The 6,243-nt window shown below is 41.0% G+C and overlaps 1 pseudogene; it reads right to left on the bottom strand.

The window, feature by feature from the left end:
- Positions 1-256: 256 nt before the first annotated feature.
- Positions 257-1,059, bottom strand: LOC102831765 (annotated as a pseudogene).
- Between the last annotated feature and the right edge of the window lie 5,184 nt (positions 1,060-6,243).

The following is a 6,243-nucleotide window of genomic DNA, read 5'->3' as shown; positions in this document are numbered from 1 at the left end:
GTAGCATTTACTGCTGGAGGACATGCCACCTCAGGTACCAGAGAATTTGACACAATGACTCAGAAGGCACTAGCTTCTGTTCATGGGGCTTAGGAGCAAGAGACCCCCTCCCTCTCCCAGGAGTCTTGCCTCACCCCCTCCTCCAGGGTTGGGGCAACAGCAGGGGTCTCTGAGCCAAAGACACAAGCTCCCATAGCACAGGGCTGGAGGAGTGGGCCAGGCTCGGGGCGCTGGCTGCAGTGTTAGGCAGGGGGTCCTAGGGCAGCAAGTGGCTAGGAGACGCTGGGGGCAGGCGGGCAGCTGCCGTCTTCTCCACCACGAAGCCCTAGTTGTATTCTACCTCAGTGTCTGCCAGTGACTTGATAGTCAGATCTGCAAAGGCAGAGAAGGCCAAGGGGACGCAGCTCTTGCCGTCGAATTTGGGGTGCAGCGTGAGTCCCATCCATGGCTGAGATGCTGTAGAGGCTGGAGGTTTCGTAGATGGAGTCACTCCTCCGCAAGGTGTACGCGAGCCCAGCTGAGACAGTGTCCACTCCGGGAAGCTATGCTTGCTGGGCAGGCCTGACACTTCCAGGGAGAGGCCCTGCATGTCCCGGCTAAGCCCTCGGGGTTTGGGCACCGGCCTCATGGCCTTGGCCTTCTTGCACCAGATGGCAAAGCACCCATGTCCCCTACTGGAAGGTATCCAGATACCGTCTTGGTCTTCCGACTCAGTGGGACGTCAAACACGGCTGTGTCGGCAGCCCCCAGGGGCACCAGCCTCACACACATCTGTTTCTTCTTGGCGTTCAGGGGGTCACAGACGGGAGATAAGCCGGGCGGGAGGGGGCTTTTGTCCACCAGGACCAGGGTCTCAGCCACTGCATTCTCCTGCGGGTTCTCAAAGCTGCCCAGTGGTCTGAGACACAGGAAGTAACCGGATTTCTGCGCCAAACTCTGGGCGCCCCCTGGACGGTGCAAGAGATCGCGCTGAATCCTCACGGAGGGGGCGCCGAGGCCGGCCGATGACCAGACCAGGGCGGTCAGCAGCGCCAAGTTGCTCCGAGACCCTGGATCCATCCACCTAGCGCCAAAGGCAGGGAACCGCCTCGGACTTCCGAGCCGCAGCCGAATAAATGTATTATTTTAACTAGATAAAATCTAAAATACTAGAGTTAGCCACACTAAAATCATTTTTAAACACTTTATTTTAGTTTTGTTATTTTACTGTTTTGTTGTCTTTCATTTGATGTGCTTTAGATTACGCACAGTAAAGCACAGGAACTCAGCAGTTTCCACATGTACAATTCGGTGACATTGATTCATTCAGGTTGTATTTTATTTTTTTAAGGAAAACTGTTTCAAGTGTGTGTGTTCGTGCTTAGGTACAACAGTATTTGTGTGTTCTCTGGGTTGTAAAGTGAAATGCATTTCTTATGTTGTTGTTGTTAAGTGCCATCAAGTCAGTTCTAACTCATAGCAACCCTGTAAGGGAGTCCTGGTGTGGCCCCGTGGGATAATGCACTGGACCAAAAGGTCAGTTTGAACCACAAGGTTGGCGGTTCAAATTTTCCAGCCACTTTTTAGAAACCCCATACAGGGTCAATATGTGTTGGAACTTAACTCAAAGGCACTTAACAACACCATAGGATTTCCAAGGAGCAGATGGTGAGTTTGAACTGCCGACGTTGTGGTTCACAGTCCAGTGCTGATTCAGCGCCATAGTGAATCTCACGCTAGGTATTGTAAGACACCTGGTCTAAGAAGCAATCTGATCACCTCAGGATAAAATGATTGATTGTCCAATTAGGCTTTTTGCCTTCCAGTCTACCCAACTGGGGGAAGCACAGTGGATCAGTAGAATAAGCATTGGACTTTGAACCACGAGGTTGTTGGTTCAAGCCCACCAACATCTCTAGGGGAGAAAGATGAGGTTCTCTGCTCCTGAAAAGATTTATAGTCTCAGAAACCCTGTGCAAGGCAGCTATGGGTCTGAACTGACTTGACATCACTCAACAACAGCTACCTTATTGGAATTATCAACAAAATAAGTCATCAAAGTGGAGATTCCATTCTTTGTTTGACTATGTTGATTTCATGGACAGATCAGGTTTCTACCTACATGATGTAGCATCTCCAGAACGAGAATAAAATTCTCATATTTTACTAGTTATGATTTTTCTCTAAAACTTACAGGACTTTTGTCTTTCATTGAGGAGACAATGGATTTTAGTATCAAACACGTACATACTTATTTTTCCAACTATAATCTTTATTTCACACTGGCAAAGCCTGATTTCAGGCCAGAAAGACAAATCTGGGTTTCCAGGCAGAGGGCAGCTGGCAACATCAGGCATTTATCTGGTTTATTTGTAAAGCATTAACAATTATCTGAACATTATGTTCTGATCTTTGCAAAAGTCATTTATTTAAGCAGTTCAAGTGGTTGAAAGTAAAAGGAACAAAAATAAATCATATAACACCAGTAAAGTTTTATGACTGTTTTGGCATTCACATAAACACTGTACTGCAAACAATAAGGTCCCTGGTTCAAACCCATCAGATGAATTGCGAAGATTTACAGCCTCAGAAACTCTATATGGGGTTGCTATGAGTCAGGACTGACTCAATGGCATTTAATAACAACATTAAAATTTTAAACGTAAATAGCTTCTTCCATTAAAACCTAAGTTTATTCTTAGCTCACACTTTTCAGGACATAAAAGAAGGTTGATTACATTAGAATTTTGGTTCAGGGCTAAAAATATCAATATTCAAAAATACTAAAAAATGTCAGTGCTGGTGTTATGGACACCTGAGGGGGAATATAATGAAAATAGCAGAAAAGCTTAGATGTGTCTATCATTTTCATCTCATTCGTGGGTAGTGCTTAGTGGCCTATAAACATTATCAGAGAACTTTCTAAAACAAAAGAGCAGAAATAAAGAGAAATCCTTCTCCACTCATCCTCTGATACAATCAGCATCTCAATTGTATTTACCCTTCTGCAATTGTCATTCCCCAATCTTCTCTGAGTAAACACGTGAGGGCTTTAAAGTTGTGGCGTTATAGGATAAGCACTGGACTGTGAACCACGAGGTCGGCAGTTCAAACCCACCAGCTGCTCCTCAGCAACCGTATACAGGGTCACTATGAGTTGGAACAGACTCGATGGCACTTAACAACATCAGCTCATCATCCCTCACTTATAATTTATTTGCTTCCCTCCTGGTCCCTGTAACTTGATAATCCTATTCCCAAACGATATACTGATCCTTGTATATTACTTTGTTGTTGGTGGTAGGTTCCATCAAGTTAGTTCTGAGTCATAGGAACCCCTATGTCCACAGAACAAAACACTATCCTCATCATTGTTGCTGTCAATCCATCTAGTTAAGGGTCTTCCTCTTTTTTGCTGACCCTCTACTTTAAGAAGTATGATGTCCTTCTCCAAGGACTGGACCTTTCTGATGACATGTCCAAAGTACAAGAAACAAAGGCTCACCATTATTGCTTCCAAGGTGTAATGTGACCATGCTTCTCCAAGACAGATTTGTTCAGTCTTCTTGTAGGCTATGGTATATTCAATATTCTTTGCCAAATCCACAATTCAAATGCATCAATTCTTCTACTGGTTCTCCTTATTCATTGTCTAGCTTTCACATGTGTATGAGATACGATGACTTGGGTCAGGCGTATGTTAGTCTTCAAAGTGTTTACCTTTACTTGTTAACACTTTAAAGAGCTCTTTTACAACAGATTTGTGTAATGCAATAGGCTGTTTGATTTCTTGACTGCTGCTTCCATGAGCATTTACCATGGATCAAAGTAAAATGAAATATTTGACAACTTTAATCTTTTCTAAACTGTTATTTATTGATCCAGTTGTGAAGGTTCTCATTTTCTGTACATTGAGGTATAATCCATACTTAAGGCTGTAGTCTTTGTTCTTTGTAAGTATTTTAAGCCCTCTTCACTTCTAGCAAGTAAGGTTGTATCATCTGCATATCACAAGTTGTTAACGAGTCTTCTTCCAATCCTGATGCCAAGTTCTTCTTTATAAAATCCACATTCTCAGATTATTTGCTCAGAGTAAATATGGTACAAGGATACAACCTTGACACACACCATTTCTGACTTTAAGCCATTCGGTATCCCCTTGTTCTGTTTGAACAACTGCCTCTTGTTTTATGTACAGGTTCTTTGAAAGCATAATTAAATGTTCTACAATTCCCATTCATAGAAATGTTATCTGTAGTTTGTTATGATACATACAGTCAAATGTTTTGCATAATCAACATAATACAAGTAACATCTTTCTAGTAGTCTCTGCTTTCAGCCAAAATCTATCTGACATCGGTAGTGATATCCCTCATTCCACATCCTCCTCTGAGTAAGGCTTGAATTTCTATCAGCTCCATGTTGATGTGCTACTTCAACCATTTTTTAAATTATCTTCATCAAAATTGTACTGTGATGTTAATAATATTGCTCAGTTATTTTCACATTCCATGGGGTCATATTTCTTTGGAATGGGCACAAATATGGATTGTTGCCAATTGGTTGACAAGGTAGCTGTCTTCTAAATTTCTTGGCATAGAAGGATGAGCTCATTCAGTGTTTCATCAGTTTGTTGAAACATTTCGATTTATATTCTGTCAAACCCTAGAGCCTTGTTTTTCACTAATGCCTTCAGTGTTGCTTGGACTTCTTCCTTTAATACTATCAGTTCTTAATAATATGATATCTCTTGAAATGGTTGAACATCAATAATTTCTTTTTGGTAAATGACTATGTTTTCCTCCATCTTCTTTTACTGCTTCCTGTGTCATTCAATATTTTGCCCATAGAACCCCTCAGTATTGCAGCCTGAGGCTAGAATTTTTTCTTCAGTTCCTTCAGCTTGAGAAATGCTTAGCATGTTCTTCCCTTTTGGTTTTCCAACTCCAGGTTTTAGTGCATTTCCTTATAATACTTGACTTTGTCTTCTCAAGCTGCACATTGAAATGCTCTGTTCAGCTCTTGACATCTTCGTTTCTTCCATTCACATTAGCTTCTTTATGGTGGAGAGCAAGTTTCATAGTCTCTTCTGACATCTCTTGTGGTCTTTCCTTTCTTTCCTGTGTTTTAATTACCTTTTGCTTTTTTCATATATGATGTTTTTGATGTTATCCCACACGTCATTTAGTCTTCGGTCGTTAGTGTCTAATGTGTCAAATCTGTTCTTGATATGGTCTCTAAATTCAGATGGGATAAAGTCAAAGTCATATTTCAACTCTCATGGAATTGTTTTAATTTTCTTCAATTTCAGGCTGAGCTTGCATATGAGCAATTGATGGTCAGATTCACAGATAGCCTCTGTCCTTGTTTTCCTGATGATATCACACTTTTCCATTGTTTGTTCCAATAGATATAGTCAATTTGATTCCTGTGTATTCCACTTGGTGAAGTTCACATGTATAGTCATCATTTACGTTGTTGAAAAATTATATTTACAATGAGTAAGTCATTGGTCTTGAAAAATTCTATCGTGCGATCTGCTGCATCATTTCTATGACCAAGGCCATGTTTTCCAGTCAATATTTCCAACTACTGATCCTTCCTCTATGTTTCCAACTTTGCATACCAATCACCAGTAATTGTCAATGATCTGGATTGCATATTTGATCAGTTTCAAACTGAAGAAACTGGTAGTAGTCTTTGATTTCTTCATCATTGCCTTTAGTGGTTGGTCCATAAATTTGAATAATGGTGGTAATAACTGGTCTTCCTTGTTGACATATGGATATTATCCTATCACAGATACATTGTATTTCAAGACAGATCTTGAAATGCTCTTTTTGATGATTAATGTGATTCAATTCTTCAGTTTGCCATTCCTCACATAGTTATCTGTGTGATTATATGATTCAAAATGGTCATTACCAATCCATTTCAGTTTACTAATGTCTAGGATATTGACCAACATGGGTTCCATTTCGTTTTGGATGACTTCCAATTTTTCTATATTAATTTCTTCATACAATCCACATCCTGATTATTAATGGGTATTAGTAGCTTATTTTCCTCATTTATAGTTGTGCCCCATCAGCAAATGCAGGTCCCAAAAGCTTTCTTCCATCCACATCATTAAGTTCAACCCTTCTTTGAGAAGGTAGCTCTTCCCCAGTCATATTTTCAGTGCCTTCCAAAAAATCTAAGGGGAACATCTTCTGGCAGTATATCAGACACTGTCCTGCTGCTATTCATAAGGTCCTTGGTTAA

Source organism: Chrysochloris asiatica, unplaced genomic scaffold, assembly GCF_000296735.1.
Source record: "Chrysochloris asiatica unplaced genomic scaffold, ChrAsi1.0 scaffold00001, whole genome shotgun sequence".
NCBI classification, from domain to species: Eukaryota; Metazoa; Chordata; class Mammalia; order Afrosoricida; family Chrysochloridae; genus Chrysochloris; species Chrysochloris asiatica.
The sequence above is the reverse complement of the archived record's forward strand: the minus strand, read 5'-3'. Positions and strand labels throughout refer to the sequence as shown.